Source organism: Anoplophora glabripennis, unplaced genomic scaffold (assembly GCF_000390285.2).
Source record: "Anoplophora glabripennis isolate ALB-LARVAE unplaced genomic scaffold, Agla_2.0 scaffold148, whole genome shotgun sequence".
NCBI lineage: Eukaryota > Metazoa > Arthropoda > Insecta > Coleoptera > Cerambycidae > Anoplophora > Anoplophora glabripennis.
The window spans coordinates 726,344-748,626 of NW_019416307.1; the positions used below are offsets into that span (position 1 = coordinate 726,344).

At 34.8% G+C, this 22,283-nt stretch overlaps 1 pseudogene; it reads left to right on the forward strand.

Annotated features, from left to right (window-relative positions):
* The first annotated feature begins 1,611 nt into the window (after positions 1-1,611).
* LOC108905801 lies at positions 1,612-3,025 on the forward strand (annotated as a pseudogene).
* Positions 3,026-22,283: the final 19,258 nt, after the last annotated feature.

Here is a 22,283-nt window from a genome sequence, read left to right on the forward strand (position 1 = left end):
TGTATATTAATTTCGAGTAACTTGAATGGCGCTGTGAAGATGGCACCACTTACATATTGGTACTGTAAACCTTGACCACAGTTGATAGGGGCCCGTTAGATGCTCCAGAAGAGCGTGATGGCCAGGCCTTAGCCGGTGGCGGCGAGTCTCAGCTGGCGGGGCTCAACCAGGACAGGAGTAGCCCCCGCGAAGTGAATTAATTTCAACAGTGTACCTATATCCTAATTAATCATTTATGAATGATTTATTTCTGCACTCAATATTTAGTTAGTTAAAAACCAAGTCTGAGTAAAAAAATACTCAATAATAGTTACTTAATTCATATTAGAGAAAAAGTCAACTCTAAATTGGTTTTATATACTCAGAATAGAGCCAAAAAGTCGCTCAATTGATAGTTAGCAGTTATTCGGATTTGAGTAAAACTCACTCATTCCTGCTGCAATGGTTTCACTCAGTTGTACTCATACGAATAGAGAGAAAATTTCACTCAATCGGGTGTTGACAGAAATTGATACTTTATTGAGTAAAATCAAGGGAACCCATAGAACAGCTCTCTCGTGCAATATCATAATTTGTCTACAAGTTTATACTCGTATATCTTTTGCATAGGTAGATTTTTGGTATCGAAGAACATTGTTTAGTTTCATTTGTTGGAATTTTTGGATTAAATTTTGAATTTGTACCTTTAAAATAAGTAAAAATACGAGACCTTTAAAAACATTTACGCTTGTTAAAATAGATATCTTGAATGGTTTATGAAATTAAACGAAGAAAGAATATGATTAGAAATGTGGGTACACATGTTCGCAAGTGACCTATTTTTAAGCATTACGTCTAGAGCACCAGCATTACGCCGCTGGACGCACCAGCGTTCCAGGAAGGGTGTACGGCGGACTGGCGACCAGATGCGTACTCACATATCTACGACCGACTCCACACACAGGGACTCTCCAACGAACACTCACCGTCAACACGTCTTTTTCTATACAACTTAGTTTTCAGTAAAATATTTTATTTTTACCGTTGAGAGAGCGTTTTATTTTGCTGTACAGCGAAAGCAACCCTCAGAAACGACTTGGTTACATAGCAACTAACAATCATATTTTTTTAACATCTGTTTATGACACGTTTTTTTGGATATATCTCTCTTACAATTAGAGATAGACCCATCGAATCGAATACTATATATATATTGTTGTAATCGCAAGAAAGGGACATATCCAAATAAGTAATACTAAACCTGGTACTTCACTGAAAAGATCAATTTTCGGATTACATCAACAATTGATGCCACCGGTAAAAAAGATACATTATTCATGTCTTTTAAAATATTATGGGTGCAAAAATCCTTCTGATTCTCACTTGTATGTTAATTTTATCCACATGATTGAAAGATTTCATACTCACATATTCTGTGTGAATTATTTTTTAGTACATCTCAACCTAGAACCTATTTTGCAATAACCATAATAAAAGGTGCATATTTTAGCAAGCTAGGAAAATTATGTCGCAAAAGATTATGATAAGTTCGTCTGGCTTCCTTGAACTTGCGCAGTGATTTCACGTTTGCTTGTCGTTGAAGCTCCTTGCGTTAAATCTAAAATATTTTTCATGTATCTAGTCAATTTACCGAAACAACCACTAACGAGGGTTTCTTCTCTAGCTGACGTCGTGCTGTGCACTCTACCCTTGGGCGTCCTGAAGCTGTGTGCCGCGCCTTCCAGTAGTCAACTGAATACGGTCCAGTTTTCTCCACCTCTACCTGATTGGAAAACCTCCGCCATTCAACGGTTAGGTTTCGGCAACCTAAACAAGGTCGTCCTGTGTTTCGAAAGGATTTTCTGGAATCCTCAAGCTAACTTATTCGGGCACGTAGGAAGCACCACCGCCAGCAGAGGCGAACTCTTCTTGTTCTGGAACCTGTATAAGGCACCAGTATTGCTGGCTTTGGTAGCTGGTGAGGCTGCGGCTATAATGGAGAACGTTACCGATGACGTTATTGTTGGAAGGTATGATGATTTATGAGTTAATATTTGCTACCAATGAAAACAGACCAGATATACTTTAGCAGTCAGAAGTACGTCCAATGAAGAAGACAACTAAACTTAGAAAAGCATACATTCATACACATTCGAATTATTTCATAATGCGGTTATAAGAATGCCTATAGATCATTTGGTCTATCCATAAGCTTGTGGATGTTCTATACAACAACACCATTTTGGTGCTGTTTTTAGTCAATGTACTGTCAGAGAACATGTGAAAGATACAAACATATAAAAATTTCGGTTGTCTCGTTTTCAGTACATGATAAATAAAGATCCAGGTAGAGACTTGTAGCAAAAGAAGGCTCGAAGTGCTTGCGCCTAAGCTTAATATGTTATCGGAACACTATGCCGATTGAACGCCACAAATTTTCATGCAGAGAATATACAAAATTATTTCGTACATTAAAAGATAAAAAAATTGTGATTTGATTAATTTATGACTCGACTCTTTTTACTATTTTGGCACTGAAATATAATAATTTTCCCTCGTAATAATTTTTAAATTTGACAAATATACCGAAATATAATTTTTCAATAACTGATGTTTGTTTACTTCTTTGCAGATGCATTGCAGTTTTGCGCGGTATTTTCGGCCAGTCAGGTGTTCCCCAACCGAAAGAAACAGTGGTGACGCGTTGGAGAGCAGATCCCTGGTCTCGGGGCTCCTATAGTTTTGTGGCCGTTGGTAGTTCCGGCAGCGATTACGACCTTCTAGCTTCTCCAGTCATACCACCGAACCCACAAGGAGTTTCAGTGACCTCTGGGCCAGCCAGAGTATTTTTTGCTGGAGAACACACGATAAGAAACTACCCGGCCACAGTTCACGGGGCTTTTCTAAGTGGACTTCGTGAAGCTAGTCGCATCGCCGATCAAATCATCGGCAATCCTTGCCAACCTCAGCCAGCTGAATAATAAAAGATGTTTTGGGTTTTAATTTATGACTGCCTTACTGTTTATAATTGAATTGTATCGCTAAGTTATTTTAATAAAGATTTGATTTTCAATAAAGTAGTTTATGTTAAACGTTGTCATGGCAAAATTTAAGTTATTGTTTTGTCCAGAACGCTGATGCCAATCAGAACATTATAAAAATCTCGGAATAGAAAAAATTATGCTGGAACAGATTGCACCATCGTATCGGAGACGGTTTCTATAGAATTTTTTCAGATTTTTTCCGAGATGCAAAAGTTTTCACGAAAATTGCCAAAAAAGTGTCCAGTCGGGATCTTACATATGACTTGCTGATCATGCGGTATCGGTAATGATTAATTTTAAGAGCCTCCTTTCGTCAAGAAAATGTAAAAATCTCTGAAACTGGAAGGATTAGAGAGAAACAGTTTTCAGTACCGCACAAGGGATTTCTATATTACTTTTTCCCAAAGATTTTTCGAAAATATCCATGTTCATCTATGAAAATTGTCAAAAAATTAATGTGGGATCGTACATAATTTGACGTGGTGATCATGGAGGAATTTTTGTTTAATAACCTCCTTTAATACAGAAAATGTAAAGATTTCAGAAACTGAAAGGGTTAGAGAGGTACAGATTGCACCACCGCATAGGAGGGAATTTTTGGTCTTGGGGAATTTTTTCCGATTTTTGCGAGGCCCAAGGGTTTTCTGAAAATGTCGTAGGACTATTCATGAAAATTGTCGAAGCAGAGGGGTTAGTTATGTCTAAATGCCTCCTTTCGTCAAGAAAATATAAAAATCTAGCAAATTGGAAGGGTTAGAGACGAACAGTTTGCACTATCGTATAGGGAAGTGTCGATGGGAAGAAGAAGAAGAAGAATAAGTGCTCATCTAGAGCCGAGATCTTACATATTTTGATTTGCTGCTCATGCAGGAATGGCTATTTATTGTCTAAGAGCCTCCTTCTAGAAAATGTGAAAATCTCCTAAACTGGAAAGGTTGCACCACTATATACAGGAAGATTACTATGGCTTTAGGGATTTTTTTAGGTTTTTACTAGACCCAATGGATTTCCGAATATATCGATATCGGTGGGATATTGTCAAAAAAATTAAGGTTCCCATCAGTAGGGGTCTTACATGGTCTTACATATTTTGACTTGATGATCATACAAGAATGGTTAATTTTGCTATAACAGCCTCCTTTCACAAAAAAATTTCGGAGCCTAGAAGAATTGGAAAAGAACAGATTGCACCACCGCACAGTGGGAAATATTGGACAAAATTCTCGCCACTCGCCAATTTTCATCGTCTCGTCGTATTTTTTTTTAATAATCTCGTGGTAATCTGAATATTCATATTCCGGTGAGGTTTCTTCGAAAAGCCCTNTACCACCGAACCCACAAGGAGTTTCAGTGACCTCTGGGCCAGCCAGAGTATTTTTTGCTGGAGAACACACGATAAGAAACTACCCAGCCACAGTTCACGGGGCTTTTCTAAGTGGACTTCGTGAAGCTAGTCGCATCGCCGATCAAATCATCGGCAATCCTTGCCAACCTCAGCCAGCTGAATAATAAAAGATGTTTTGGGTTTTAATTTATGACTGCCTTACTGTTTATAATTGAATTGTATCGCTAAGTTATTTTAATAAAGATTTGATTTTCAATAAAATAGTTTATGTTAAACGTTATCCTGGCAAAATTTAATCTATTGTTTAGTCCAGAACGTTGATGCCAATCAGCGATACGTATGTATTTTGAGCTCTCTTCATAAGGAACATTATAAAAATCTCGGGGTAGAAAAGATGATGCAGGAAGAGATTGCACCGTAGTATCGGAGAGGGTTTCTATAGATTTTTTCAGATTTTTTCCGGGGTCCAAAAATTTTCACGAAAATTACCAAAAAAGTGCCCATTTAGAGTCAAGATCTTACATATGACTTGTTGTTATGCGGTAACGATTAATTTTTAATTTTCTTAAGAGCCTCCTTTCATCAAGACAATGAAAATTACTGAAACTGGAAGGGTTAAAGAGAAACAGTTTGCACTACCGCACAAGGAATTTCTATATAACTTTATCCCAAAGATTTTCCGAAAATATCCATGGACATCTATGAAAATTGTTAAAATATGAATGTGGCCATCTAGACATGGGATCGTACACAATTTACGTGCTGATCATGGGGTAATTTTTGTTTAAGAACCTCCTTTAATATAGAAAATGTAAAGATCTCGGAAACTGAGGGAGTTAGAGAGGAACAGATGGCACCACCAGATAGGAGAGAGTCTCTAGTCGTGGAGAATTTTTTCAGATTTTTGTGAGGCCCAAATGTTTTCTGAAAACATAGGACTTTTTCATGAAAATTATCATAACAGAGGAGTTAGTTTTGTTTAAATTGGGTTAGAAACGAACAGTTTGCACTATCGTATAGGGAAGGGTTTCTATGTTCTAAGAGAATTTTTCAGATGTTTCCGAAGTCCAAAGATTTTTCGAAAGTATCGATGGGAAGAAGATTTGATAAGTGCTCATCTGCAGCCGAGATCTTACATATTTTGACTTGCTGATCGTACAGTAAAGGTTATTTTTTGTCTAAGAGCCTCCTTTCTTCTAGAAAATGTGAAAATTTCCTAAAATTGAAGTAATCCTTCCACTTTCCTTCCTGTCCTTCCTCTAACGAGAGGCGCTGATTGCACCACCACGGGAAGACTGCTATGGTCTTGGGGAAATTTTTTAAGTTTTTTGGAGACCCAAAAGATTTCCGAAAATATGGACAATGAATATCGTCAAAAAATTAAGGTTCCCATGTAGATTAAAGATCTTACATATTTCGAATTGATGATCATGCAAGAATAGTTATTTTTTGTCTAACAACCTACTTTCACAAAAAAAAAATGTAAAAATCTCGGAACCTAGAACAATTAAAAAAGAACATATTGCACCACTGTATAGGTGGTATTGCTATGGCCTAGGAAATGTTTTTTTCAGATTTTTCAGACTTAAAAGTTTTCTCGAGAATATCGATATTATAAAAATTATTATCAAAGATTATCTCAACAGACGGGATCGTATGTGTTTTGGTATGCGGATCACGCAGGCATTTTTAGGTTAGGTAATAAAAAAATTGGAAAATCGTAACAGTTAAAAAGGAATAGATTTAGATTGTATCACTCTATCGGGGAAAGTTTATATAGTCTGAGAGGGAAGGGAACTTGAGGGAAAATCTCAGAGGTCCAAAAGTTTTCCGAAAATATCGATAGATTTATAGTTAGAGAAGTTATTTTAATTAATTATGTTATAATTGGCAATATTGGTAGAATATTTATAATAAGGCAAATATATTTACTCTACGGAAACACAACGTTAATATATTAATACAGAATATAGAATAAGAGCAATTTTAAGTATTAAATACACGTTCCGATTTGTATACAGGGTTGGAAAGTCCCCATGGTTCATCGGCCGTTACGTGAGAGCGATAAAGTAAGTCATAGAAATCCGTGCGATAGACAAGGATGGCTATAGTGAAGACGGTTCGTAATCTGAATAGTCACCGCCCGTTTCGGGTTAGAACTATTCAGATTATGAAACGTCTTCAATGTAACCATACTTGTCTATCGCACGGATTTCTATTACTTATTTTATCGCTCTCACGTAACGGCCGATGAACCATGGGGACTTTCCGAACCTGTATGTAGATTTAAATACGTATTTAAAAATCCTACAGGAAAATTAAAAAGTTTTTTTAAAGTTTTGTTGACAAAAGCAGCTACAAAAATAGAGGTTGTTTAGAAATTATCTAAATAAAAATTTTTTGATGTACAGGGGACTCTAACAAATACAATTTTGTAAAAAAAATAACAAGGGCAGTTTGAAAACGAGTTAAAAACATACTTCTAGACGGTACTGGAAACTGTAAAACCTGACCTTGCTCAAGACGACTGGCATGGCGAAAAAGTGTAATAAAAAATGAACGAACAAAAATTTCGCAAGGAAATAAATAAATAGATTTTATAACACCTATCTTATATCAGCAAATTCAATTGCTTTTGCCGCTATTGTTATTATTAATTAATAAAATTAATTTATGGCTTTAATTAATAAAATAATTTGACATACCTTACAACAACTTTTTTTTTTTGATGTTGTGTATACTCCTAGCCTCAGACAATTTAGTATACTTAACTACTGAGTAGTTGGAACATAAATCTTCAACGGTTGCTCTTTTGGTACCTATTGTGTTTGCTTAATATCCTTTTCTGAAGAAATCATCACTAAAATCATTACAACTATGTAGTTACAATAGGAGCTCTCAAAAAAGTGTCTTTTTTTAATCTCAGGATTTTAAAATTAGGAAACTACGGAAGATTAAGAATTAGAAAGTCTCATTAAATTTACGTAAGCATTTTATTTATTTATTTATTTAAGAAGTATGAAACCCAACATGATTAAAAATCCCAATATCAGGGTAACACTAAACAAGTAACAAAAATAAGGTTATGAAGTACCATTTAAACATAATCTAACTAATGTGAGAATTTTGCCAAGGTTGGTTACACGTCTTGCACCTTTTTTTTTTATTGATTTTATAAGCTCCGTTGTCAGAATTTCCTCTTGCCCTTTATATCTAATGCCTTTTTTATAACAAGATAATAAAAAATTTGAGCAGAATTAACAAAATAGAAAACTCCCTTTTAAAATATTTACGGGTGCAATTTTTTTATAATTATTATGCATAAAGTCTTAGCGTTATACTTCGTTAAAATCTACATTTGAATAACTGCTCAAGAAATATCTGTTATAAATTACAATTTTTCATACGTGTAACAAATATCATTTCATAAGATTTGCATCAAAGTATTTATATACAAATAAATACCATCCAAATTTAAATTCGACAGTTTCAAATGAACGCCAGATTTATACTTGAATCACCGCGTTAATCATGCCTTCTCCTTGACGTATAAATCACTGCCTGCACTTCGTATTTCTCAATTTGTTTCGACCGAAGTTTACCAATTTACACTTTGTCTTAGTTACAGGCATGTCTCGAATGCAAACCGACTATGAAGAAGATACATTTTTTGTATGCACATTCACTCGGACGTGGCGGTAGACTATAAATATTATTTCCTATTTGCACCATTATTTCTCGAAATAGGAAAGAACTACAAGCATCGAATCCAGAAATCTATTACGTTATTATTGCTATTTACTATTATTATTGTACTGATGTTGTAAAATCAACGGTAAAAATAGAAATTATTAAGTCAATAAAATCAAGATTACATTAAAACAACATTTTGTTTCACTGGCTGTGATTGATGTTATTTTTCACGAAACTTTATTCAACCAATCAGCGATCGCAGTAAGCATTTTTATGTAAAATATTCAGTTCTCTGTTATAAGCTCCAGTTCATCCTGAAAACTATGCTTCTAAATGTAACAAAGTGTGTAATGATATTTTCGGTATACATACTTCTGTGGATAATGAAAGACTAAAATTGCTTACCTATAAATCAAGCAACTTCATACTCTCGAAAATCGTATGAAACTTGAATTAATCTTAGACCTATTTATCTGTGAATAATTAGGTAAACAATATATATGAGGACGTATAGTCTTTCCGGTCTCAATTGAATACCAAAGAGCTAGGTAGTATGTACCAGGTTCGGTCGCTACGCAACAACTCAACATTGAAATATTTGAAGAACTAGTTACCATATTTATTTAGCCATATGGGTATGGTCGCCCAGTTGAAGAATGCGCGTGCAGGAAAACGACGCACACACAGCCGTAGTAGGCGACCGGCCATAAATTTCAGTTGTTTACAGATTGCCTAGCAGTGCAGTGCAGCAATGCGGAATTTAGTGTGATTCAGGTAATTTTAATTTATTATAAGTGTCGTCTATTAATTATCCATATTACAATTGTGAAAGGGAGAAATAAGAGGGATATTTTGTTTACCAATATTATTACAACATGGCATTTTGGAGACCTTTTGAAACGGAACAAAATGAAATACCGCCAGACAAAGTTGAATTAGTAGAACCGGTTGTTGATGAAACAGGTTTAGAATTTAAAAATAAAGATTTACATGTTCAATCTCAACGTGTCATTATAAATATTTACGATTGTTTAAAAAAGGAAGAAAATGAAAAATCAGATAATGAAATTATGTAATAATAAAAACTCATATTCAATTATAAAACAGTGAAAACGTTAAGAATAGTTATTAAAGTTAGGTTAGTGACCGAACGGTAGGTCAAAATTAACTCTCGATATAGGTCATCGATCAGGAGTGGTCCAAAAAGCATATTCGTACTATACTCATTCTTCCCTCAAAATTCCTCATTCCCTCGTTATAACTGAAATACCCTGTATAGATAACAACGAAATTTATAGTTTTTGATACTTTTTAATGTGGTGAATTANGTTGAGTTGTAGAAAAAAATGTTTAAAAAGTAACTGCTATTAATAAAATTGATTATTACGACCCTTGATGATATATTTCGAGGTTAGGTTTTAGAACAAAAAACATCAGATATATAATCAAGGGTCATTATAATCAATTTTATTAATAGCAAATACTTTTTAAACATCTTTTTCTACAACTGAACATCGAGTATTTAAAAACTTTTTCTTCTACATTGAGGTTAGGGCGCTCCCTAAGCATTAAAAAAAGGTTTTTTCGAAAAACCCTCACCGGATTATGGTATTATAGAAAAGGATTTCTATGGCCTAGGAAACGTTTTTTTTTATTTTTCAGACTTAAAAGTTTACTGTAAAAAAAGGATAAAAAGGACGGTTCGAACATGATTTAAAAATACACGCTTACTAAAATAATTTGACATACCTACCTCATGTTGCAACAACTGTTCAAAATTAAACACATTTGGACCCGTCTCACCCAGTTTCTATGAACTAACACAAATGTTGTTCTGCTTCACCATAACATAAATGTCGCCTTGCGTTATAAATCTTGCTCCATAAATTATAACGATATCCATCAACTCCGAGTTGCTATACACGTAAGTTATTTTTAACACTAACTTCTAAAAAACTATTGTAAACACTATCACAACGACGTTAATACTAATTGTAAAATCGAATTCCAGTATTCGGAATCGCTAGGGCCACGTGGCTCTCCACGTGCATTGCGTAAAGCGCACAACGTGAATGACGCTAGAGACTGCAGTTGTCCAGCCATGTAATGGTTGAAAGTACTACAACTTACAATAATTTTTTCTTGGAAAGGATTTTACAAATTTTTTTTACGATATTGACTCCATTTTTTATGCCACATATATTCCCAAATTTTTTTGGATAAGTTGTGAATCACCCTGTATATTCATAGACTCAGACAAATTAATGTAACATCTTCAACTGTTGCTCTTTTGGTACATATTGTGCTTGCTTAATGACCTGTTCTGAAAAAATCTTCATCAAAGTCATTAAAATTTTATAGATACGATGATAGGAGCTTTCGAAAAGTAGTCTTTTTTTGGATATCCTGAGAATATTAAAGTCGGGACACTACGGAAGATTAAAAATTAGGGACTTTCAGTACATTTACGTAGGCATTTTACCATGTCATATTAAGTTGCAAAGTTGGCTACATGTTTTATACCTTTTTTTAATTATTTATTTTATAAGCTCCATTATTAGAACATCCTCTTGTTCTGTATATCTAATGCCTTTTTTATAACAAGATAATAAAAAATTTGAGCAGAATTAACAAAATAGAAAACTCCCTTTTAAAATATTTACGGGTGCAATTTTTTTATAATTATTATGCATAAAGTCTTAGCGTTATACTTCGTTAAAATCTACATTTGAATAACTGCTCAAGAAATATCTGTTATAAATTACAATTTTTCATACGTGTAACAAATATCATTTCATAAGATTTGCATCAAAGTATTTATATACAAATAAATACCATCCAAATTTAAATTCGACAGTTTCAAATGAACGCCAGATTTATACTTGAATCACCGCGTTAATCATGCCTTCTCCTTGACGTATAAATCACTGCCTGCACTTCGTATTTCTCAATTTGTTTCGACCGAAGTTTACCAATTTACACTTTGTCTTAGTTACAGGCATGTCTCGAATGCAAACCGACTATGAAGAAGATACATTTTTTGTATGCACATTCACTCGGACGTGGCGGTAGACTATAAATATTATTTCCTATTTGCACCATTATTTCTCGAAATAGGAAAGAACTACAAGCATCGAATCCAGAAATCTATTACGTTATTATTGCTATTTACTATTATTATTGTACTGATGTTGTAAAATCAACGGTAAAAATAGAAATTATTAAGTCAATAAAATCAAGATTACATTAAAACAACATTTTGTTTCACTGGCTGTGATTGATGTTATTTTTCACGAAACTTTATTCAACCAATCAGCGATCGCAGTAAGCATTTTTATGTAAAATATTCAGTTCTCTGTTATAAGCTCCAGTTCATCCTGAAAACTATGCTTCTAAATGTAACAAAGTGTGTAATGATATTTTCGGTATACATACTTCTGTGGATAATGAAAGACTAAAATTGCTTACCTATAAATCAAGCAACTTCATACTCTCGAAAATCGTATGAAACTTGAATTAATCTTAGACCTATTTATCTGTGAATAATTAGGTAAACAATATATATGAGGACGTATAGTCTTTCCGGTCTCAATTGAATACCAAAGAGCTAGGTAGTATGTACCAGGTTCGGTCGCTACGCAACAACTCAACATTGAAATATTTGAAGAACTAGTTACCATATTTATTTAGCCATATGGGTATGGTCGCCCAGTTGAAGAATGCGCGTGCAGGAAAACGACGCACACACAGCCGTAGTAGGCGACCGGCCATAAATTTCAGTTGTTTACAGATTGCCTAGCAGTGCAGTGCAGCAATGCGGAATTTAGTGTGATTCAGGTAATTTTAATTTATTATAAGTGTCGTCTATTAATTATCCATATTACAATTGTGAAAGGGAGAAATAAGAGGGATATTTTGTTTACCAATATTATTACAACATGGCATTTTGGAGACCTTTTGAAACGGAACAAAATGAAATACCGCCAGACAAAGTTGAATTAGTAGAACCGGTTGTTGATGAAACAGGTTTAGAATTTAAAAATAAAGATTTACATGTTCAATCTCAACGTGTCATTATAAATATTTACGATTGTTTAAAAAAGGAAGAAAATGAAAAATCAGATAATGAAATTATGTAATAATAAAAACTCATATTCAATTATAAAACAGTGAAAACGTTAAGAATAGTTATTAAAGTTAGGTTAGTGNTTCTTGCGTAACAGTGTCGAAAAGCTTGAAAATAATACCGACTTTGGAGAGACTTTGCTAGCGTTAGAAAAATGATAGAAAATTTTTGACGCCAGATTTGGAATTGCCGTGCCAAATTGTGCAAAATCGTGTGCATTGGAATAAATTTTAAGAGAATTAGGACCGATATAATTAGAAAAATCCATAAAATTTTTGGGATGCATAGATTTTGCCTAGTCATTCGAAGGTCATATAGAAAAAAAAATCGTCTCAGTCATATTTTTTCCATATTCTACATCCATTCAGCTTTCATTTGCAACCAGGCTCATATTTTTATCTACTCTCTGAGTCAAGATATTTGATTTTTGTACAAACAAACAAAAATGATACATAGTGCGCCGCACACACAGCCGTAGTGGGCGAGGGGCCGTAAATTTCAGTCGTTTACAGATTGCCTAGCAGTGCAGTGCAGCAATGCGGAATTTAGTGTGATTCAGGTAATTTTAATTTATTATAAGTATCGTCTATTAACCATTCATATTACAATTGTGAAAGGGAGAAATAAGAGGGATATTTTGTTTACTAATATTATTACAACATGGCATTTTAGAGACATTTTGAAACGGAACAAAACGAAATACCGCCAGACAATGTTGAATTAGTAGAAACGGTTGTTGATGAAACAGATTTAGAATTTAAAAATAAAGATTTACATGTTCAATCTCAACGTCTCATTATAAATATTTACGATTGTTTAAAAAATGAAGAAAATGAAAAATCAGATAATGAAATTATGTAATACTAAAAACTCATATTCAATTATAAAACAGTGAAAACGTTAAGAATAGGTATTAAAGTTAGGTTAGTGATCGAACGGTAGGTCAAAATTCACTCTCGATATAGGTCATCGATCAGGAGCGGTCCAAAAAGCATATTCGTACTATACTCATTCTTCCCTCAAAATTCCTCATTCCCTCGTTATAACTGAAATACCCTGTATAGATAACAACGAAATTTATAGTTTTTGATACTTTTTAATGTGGTGAATTATTAGGCAATGCATACCAAAGGGCAGAGTTTGATTTTAATGTTGAAAATTGTCAGCGTGTTATATTAAAATAAGAAGTGATTGAGTTCCTTAAAGAGGTTTTTAGAAACGTGAAAGGATTTCTAATGACAAGATGGATGCAATAACCATAAGCGTTTTCAGTGGTAATGTGAAACAGTGTTAAAGTTCTGAATAATAAAATTTGTTAAAACTTATTTAGAAACTCTGGAATCATCCCTAACAGCGATCAAAGAACCGTCGGTCATCCCGATACAAGTGTGGAGGTACACTGTCACCTTCATATGCCAACAAATAACCAAACAAATCACATCCATGACAGTATCCCAGATTTTTCCGATTTTTGCTAGCTGCCACTGCAAATAAGTAGGGCTGTCAGAACTGAGCCGCGGAACATAGGCGTATGTTATATTTATTAAAAAGCAACAAATTAAATTGTTTACAATATACCGACAGATAGGAATTAATCACACCATCCGCACCATAACAAAGACAACAGTATACTAACATGAAGTGAACGTGAAAAGCATTCTGAGGCAGCGGCTAACGCATGTGTCAGTTGACCCGCTTGGCACGCCATTGAATTACGGCTCTCTCTGACAGCCCTACAAATAAGTCAATTGTACCTTAAAAGCATTATAATACCTATATGTGTCACTATTAATCTTTGCCCTTTACCTGAAGGTGCCTTGAACCCTGTTGAAAGTCCATCCAAAAATGCTTGTCGAAAACTATTTACATTTTTATCTTGCCATACTTTTGTTACAGTATATCCCTCGTTGACCCAAGTTTCGTCTAGATAATAAATATTCTCCCTTCGTCACGGAGTTTTCTAATTGATCTTAAGTAGGATCTTCGCCAACAAATAATTTCATCTTTATCGATAAGAACTGACTTCCTGTTCTGCTTTTCCCAGCAAAAATTCAACTCTCGTAAGACGGCCCATAATTTGCTTCTACTGATTTTTGGCAAATCGTTGTCATCTGAAAGTTCACTTAAAATTTTGTTTAGCGATGGTATTTCTTTTTTAAAATAAAATGAGTGTACTTTTCTGCGAATAACATTTTTGAAGAAATCATCTATAACTGCTTTTGACCTCCCTGTCGATGATTTTGGGGGATTTACAGTATCTTGTTAATTTTTTGTTTCCTTTAAAAGTCTGTAGATAGTCGATTTTCCAATCCCTGTCATTTTGGAACACTTTTCCACGATGTCGTCAACACTGTTGGTAGGATTTTGGTGTTTCAATGCATTAAATACATTTAATATAATAATCTTCTCATTCTGAGACAGCGGACATCTTTTCACGCGTTTAGCAGGTACGTAATCTGATAAGCTCGACATTTTACCCAAACAATATTATATCCACTGGCACAATAGTCACTAAACAAGTCGAATTTTACTCTACTGCACTAGCACGTCTTCGTATATTCAGCTCTAAGACTGGATTGATCTGTCACAATACACTGGCTCCTGCCCTATGATGTATCCAGTAAAATATACTAATGTACACCCATCACCTGTTAGCATTAGTGTTACCTGATAATTACCTGAAACGAAATATTACCACGCCCATGGCCGGTTCTTATCTCGGGGTTTTATTACTCTCTTTCATTTCCAAATAGACTATAATTGATTAACATTGATTCTGAGAACAAACCAGTAGATCAAATTTTAGTTTTTCCGCTAGTGGATGAATCATTTGAATCACGTGGCAGCCCCGAATGAATGCCGCAGCGGCCGTATTTGTTGATTTCGTGTTTAAAACCAATTTGGCCCGCGCCCGCTCGCCGTCCGGGGACTGAGGGAGGCGGCAGAGGCCGGGTCGGGTGATTTGTCATGTCAGTGTCGCGGTGATGGATGTGGCCGCTCCGCTGCGCATTAGCATATTGAAAGGCTTTGATTCACGGCCGAGGAATCCTGTTGTTTCGGACGGCAGCCGATGCACGCACTTGAAAAATTGATCCCATTGTTATCTGTATTGACACGTCTTAAATGCTGACCGTTTCGAGGAATCTCATCGAAGAAGGCCGATTTTATCTTCTATCATGATTTAGTTGGCTGTGACTGACTACCGGGTTGGGTCTAGGTGCTGCTTGCTTCACCTCTAATCGCGACAGCTATTTCTATTGTCTTTATTGATGAAGTGCCGGCAGAACGCCGTTAGAACTTCCCACCAGTTGTCTCTTCAAAATTAAAGTCCAAATTCTTGAGGTAATCTCGATTTTATTTTTTTTTAAAGTAACGCCGCTCCCTCCTCACAACTAAAGACTGCCGTTTCTTTTAAACGCTCTCCGCCGATGGATGTTTTCAACTATAGCTCAACTTTTAATATCATTTTCATCGTACTTTTTCCTCTTTAATCTTGCTGTTGTTACTGTTAAGCCTTCAAGTCACTGTTAGACCTCAGAACTATAGCATATCCTTAGCAGAGCGAGGTTTGACAGCAAAAGCTCGTGAAAATATAAGAGTTTTTAAAATCAGTAAAAATTTGTTTCATTGGTCTTAGACATATTTTTAAGACGTTTAGGAGATGCTTGTTTATAAAGGTTGTGATTAACAATAAGCTAAAAAGCTGATACAAGTAACTGGCCAGGAACTCGTGTCCTGGTTAATAAAATGAGACTTGTCACGGTAGACGTTTGTACACTGGGTTCGTATTGTCCTCGTTTGGATTATTGCTATTGTGTTGTGGATATGGAACGGGTTACAAGCTGTTTGATTGGAAGAGCTGGAAACTTCGAAAGTGTATTGTATTCTCTTTATACCATTCTCTGTTGGTCAGCAGTCTATTTCAGTGGTGGTTCATTTTAGAGGATGACAAAACGAAGGTTTTCGTAGCAGTTGTCAATGGTTGAACAACTTACCAGCTTCTTGATGTTTCGAGACATATCTTCTCTTTTTCAGAAACTGAAGATTAACTCTTCTGGCCGGTATATACGTATAAATTTGTTGTGTTTGTGTAATAACAATTAAAAATGTGAACCCAAAGAAATAAATTACTTAAAAACTAATAACTTTGTTTAAAACAAACATTACTTTCCGTAATGAAAACTAAACAGAACTAATGATAATTTAAAGTTAAACTAGTAGTTTTTCTCTTTACATAAATACTTCCTCTGTAAGAAACGATCCCAGATGTTCTCAATAAATTTTAACAATGTCGATTATTACCTATTCATTTTAATAATAGTAGTTTCACCACTTCCCCTCGAGAGAGCAGTGGATGGTGATATGTTCTCCCCGGGATCCCTAGTATGCTATTCTGATGGACCCCGGGGAGAAGACGAGTTTTCAGGAGCAGGAATTTATCTGGAAGGCAGCGGCATCCAGGAAAGCCGAGGTTTTTGCTATTTTGATGGTAGCAAGCAAGGAGGAGGTAAGGAATTGTGCAGAGGAGAAGATTGTTATCTGCTCCGACAAACAGGCCGCACTCAGAGCGGTTAGCTCCCCGAGGACTGGGTCTGCCCATGTCCAGGAATGTGGAGACGCTCTAAAGCCATTGGCCAGACGAAGAGAAGTAGAGTTGGTTTGGGTCCCAGGCCATATGGGTATCCCTGGTAACGAGAGGGCGGATCAATTAGCTCGTCTCGGGTCCAGAGGACCTGGATAGGGATCTAAACAAATTTTAAGTATCACACGAGGCAACATTAAAAGGGCCCTTAATAAATGGGCCTATCAAACTTTAGGTCAGAATTGGAGGAGAAATAGAGGATATAGGCAGGCCCATAGTTTTATACAGAAAATCCAAGACGAGACGGTTGTTGAGCCTCAGTCGAAGAGCCCTAAACCAAATGGTGGGAGTTCTGACAGGCCACTGCAGACTTAGGAGGCATTTAAGCTTAATAGGAATTGAGGAGGATCCTCTATGCCCGAATGTGGCGAAGAGGAAGACACCCCTGTCCACCTTCTGGGACATTGTGCAGCCTTTGGGTGAATAAGACATAAAGTCTTTGGTGCTGAAGAGCTGCAAAGGGTTGAGGTGACAGACCTTCCATGGACCAAAATCCTGGCGTTCATTAGGGCGTCGGGTAGGTTCGAGGAGGGTCAGAGGCAGAGAGTGGTTAGGTAGTGGGACGGCGGGGTAGGCAAAAAGGGCCCACTAGTGGCCTAATTGCCAGGCTGAGGCCGCCCCTTTACTACTACTACTCCTCTGTAAGAAACGATCCCAGATGTTCTCAATAAATTTTAACAATGTCGATTATTACCTATTCATTTTAATAATTTTTTTGTAGTTTCAACGATTTTACTTACTGAAAATGGGTATTATTAATGAATTCTATTTACCACCAAAAAATCTTATCTTGAGTATGGCGTTATGTTTCTTGAAACGTCAAGTCTTGACCGAGGACGTGGCAGAAATGAGCATTTTTGTAACAAGGTAGTCTTAATATTATGACCAATACAGTAATCCAATATTTTACTTTCCTTTAACAAGCTTGCCTTGTTTTTCCTCTTTTCATTTTTAATTCTATCGTATTTTTCTAATTTTGAATTTTCCCTTCTTCTTTTCAAATTTTCCCTGTTTCTATGACCTTTTGTAATGCTACTTAATTTAATTTTTACTTAGCATATATTCAATAACTGTATAATAGAATAGAGCCTGGAACGACCATTCTGAAATATATAATTAAAGGTGAAACTTCACTCATAATATATTACCCATAACTCGCCGTGAGAATAGAAAACAAGTGGCGATATAGTTTATAAATTATATTCATTATAGGAACATAAATCACACCTTCACACTGATAAATTAATATACACAATTTTGTACCATTATTCTAAAATTTATTTGATACTTAAATCTTTAGAACCCCCTCTGTTTTTTATTAAGATAAATCATTTCTAATTTCAAATGCCCCCATCTTGTTACGTCATTTGTTTTGTTACAACAAAAGGTAATGTGTTATGTATTATTTTACACATGGATTTTTTATTCAAATTTATTAACCGATCTTTATTGAACTATACAAAATTATGTGGTCACCATTCCACTGTTTTGTGCTTAGCTCTTGGTCATAAAAAATTATATATTTTTTGTCACAAATTTTATCATAAAATGTTATAGTTTCTAAACTTTATATCACTACACTGAGAAAAATTTAAAATAGAATTAAAAAATAATACCTATCGGTTTTGATAAGATAATATGTTTCAAATATATCAGAAGCTTAATAATAGTTATTTATGGCACTAGTGTGTTATGGTATATGCAGGGTGTTTAATTTCCGGTGTGCCAAACGAACACAGATTTTTGAGCAAAAAAGTTCATATCGACATGTGTCCTAAAACGCCCCCGTGTGGCGCTACGCCCATTTGAAGAGGGCCATTAAGACACAATTTTATTACGATATCTCGAAAATGCTTCGAAATAAATTGATAAAATTTTATACAAGGGTACCATTTATTACGAGCAATTCCTTTATCTAAACCAAATTAACTCATTGTTTTCAGGGTCGTCCCTGCGGGGGTCAAGCCAAGTAACATCTTTGTCAAATTCGTAATTCTTTTTTCTAAAATCGAAATCCTTGGCCATTTCTACGTAAAAAAGACACACTTGCTTCATTTAGGGAAAATAGAATTCTAGGTTCTTTATAATTTTTAATTTTCAATAGAAAGGTAAGTTAAAATCGGCTTTCTGGAAAACCGTTGCAGATATCGTAATGAAACAAGTATGTCTTTTTCATGTAGAAATGGTCAAGGATTTCGATTTTTGTAAAAAGAATTAGGAATTTGACAAATAAAAAATAAATGGCACCTCTGTATAAAATTTTACAAATTTATTTCGAAACATTTTTGAGATATTGTAATAAAATTGGGTCCTAATGACTCATGGGGCGTAACACCACAAGGGAGCGTTTTCGGTCACATGTCGACATGAACTATTTTGCTCAAAATTACTTTCTCTTTCATCTGTGTTCGTTTGGTACACCGGAAATGAAACACGCTAGGAAAATATTTCCAAGTCACTTAACACACTTGTGCCACACAAAATTTTATCTTTCGCTTTCATAAAATTTCGTTTTAATAATAAATAAAAGTTAAAATTTCAAATTGTCAATGTCAGAAAAAGTAATTTAACGAAATGAATGTATTTTTAAATATTACAAAGGATGCGAGTGTCAACCTAAATTGTGTCTGTAACCAAGTCAGTCAACAAACAATATTTTTTTAGTTGAAATCACGTTGAAATCCTAAAACCAAGACTGAAAAAATAGAAAATGTGGAAAAAGCTAATGCGGCTACTGCAGGCATCATTCCGGAGAAATCAAAATCTATATACAACAAAGAACTGAAGTAATTTCAAGATTGGAAAGTCAAAGAAGGGGTGAAAGGCGTATGTGATGATGTCTTGCTGGCTTATTTTTTCAATTAAGCGAGAAATTAAGTTCCATCGACATTGTGGACTAAATATTCAATGTTGAAGTCAACTTTGAGAGTTTACAAGAACATTGAAATTTCTAAATTCGGAAGACTATAGGCATTATAAGCACAAACATTATAAGCACAAACATTTTCAACCAAAAAAATCCAAGGTCTTAGAAAGTGAAAAAATCAAACAATTTTTGCGTGAAGCCCTCCCTAGACGAAGATCATCGTATGAATAAGGTAGATTCTACTGAATAGTTTAACTGAATTATATTTATTAAATTTGTTGATATTAGGAGATTTTGGCGCTTGCCGTTGCGAGAAATTGACCCATCTAAGCTTAGACAATATAGAGGACAAAGGGCAGTATGTGCACATCGTGATTTCAAATACTAAAATGAACAAACCAAGAAGCTTCGCTGTGTTAAATAAAGGATTTTGTGTTGATCCAATCGAATTAATTAGAAAATATTCTAAGCTAAGGCCTCAAAATGAGCAGCATTATAGGTTCTTTTGCAATTTTCAAAACGGAAAATGCACACGTCAATATGTTGATATTAATAAGCTATCAAAAATCCCTAATGTTGCGCGATATTTTGGCTTGTCAGATTCTAATTTATATACACGCTGAAAGCTTACAACACTCAAACGCCACGGTGGATAGAAGTCATCTACCATGGCGGAAGATTATATAGAACAGTCAATTTCCAGTAAAATTGATATTGCTAAAAATATACAAGGGGTGCAGACTCCTGAAACAAGCACAAGCAAAGGGGCAACCTGTTCTATAAGTTTACCATAATCACAAAATTATTCCAATAACCCTTTGGCATCAAATTACGACTTTACCATAAATGTTAATGTTAATATTAATAAGTAGGTAGATTGTAAGTGTGTAGCATTTTAGATTATTTGTTGACTTACTGTTTCAAATTGGTTTTCTAATAAATACTAGAATAATAAACCAAACGTTTATCTTTTTATGATTTCTATTGGGTTATAAGTCATAACTTAGTAGTATAACTCACTTACTTATAACTCACTAGTGACGTATAGGCCACATTACTCCTTTAAAACCAAAGAAATATAGTATCATTATGTACAAGTGTTGTATAAAAATTATTTTGCTAACACGATTTTACTACCTTAAATTGACGATATACAACACCGCATGTTCTTGGATCTCATTTAGTTTCCATGATATTGTTATTTGAGTGCAACGTATTTAGGTGTTAGTGACGATTTCTGAAGTGCGTTTTTCTGGAACAACAACGCAATATAAAATTTTGAGTAAAACTGTGGAAAACTTTCACGGAAACCTTTCAACTTTTGAAACAAGTTTACGGAAATGATATTCTGGGTCGTATGCAATGTTACGAATTGTTTTCACGATTTAAAGAGGTTCACCTGTCAATTGAAGATGATAAATATGGTGCATGCAAATCGCCGATTGACTGTTAGAGAAATTGCAAAAGAGGGTAGCATCTCAGTTGGGCTATGCCATGAAATTTTGATTGAAAAATTGAACAGGCATCGAGTTGTTCTTCGTTTGATGACCGAAGAACACAAAGAAAATCGTGTGGACGTTTGTCGGCAACTTCTTGAACAATCCACTGACGATGAAACATTCATTGAAAAAATCATAACTGGAGACGAAAGCTGGGTTTAGGGCTACGACATTGCGACAAAGTTCCATTATAACAATTTATCAATTCCAATTTAGGGCTAAATGATATTTTCCTCAGTGCAGAGTAGTTGTTGTCAGCAATGTCAATAATTAGATATCCTTTACAAGATTAGGTAAACTGTATCGAAGAACATCGAAGATGTCTAGAAAAACATGTTTGGAACTTATGTGAATTTAAAACAGATCTTTAAAACAGAGTAAAAATGCCAGAGCTAACAACAGAAGTATATGATTTAAAAAAATCTGCTTTTAATGCAGGGTGTCAGGAAATAAATGGATTATACGTCAAGGATAGTTTCCCTAGTTAGATAGTCACTAAAACATTTACTATTTGTTTTCTTTTAGAAATAATAATTGGAATAAACCTGTAGTCAGAATAAACTAGATGATCCTACCAAACCAGATCCTTAAATTTTTAATTTCCTTAGTTTGGCGTTGAATTTAATAATAATAGTAAACCATTGTGGTGATTAACGTACCTATTCGGAGTTGCTCTTCTAAAAATCACATTCCTTATCCAATTGCCATCAAAGGCTGAGAGCAGTAAATCATTATTTAGGAGCGAATTCGATTTACATAACTAATGAACTTACCGGTCCAGTTACCCAGCTTTCAGAATGGAAAGTGACCGTTCTGAGACAATGCTTGAGGAGTTAATTATTATGTGGATGATTGGAATCGCTGAGCGAGGTCATTGCTATCTGACACCTGTTATTGGCAATTTATGATTGCAAATAAGTGATTAAATTCAATAACCTCTCATCGGCTTCGTGTTGATTTATTTTCGTTACTAATAAATCGTTAAACAATATAATCGTATTGCCGCGGTAGTTATAAATCATAAAGGTATTAACAATTTGAAAGTTACGCAGTTAAATTTACCTCTGATCGGCGGACGATGGCCGGTCT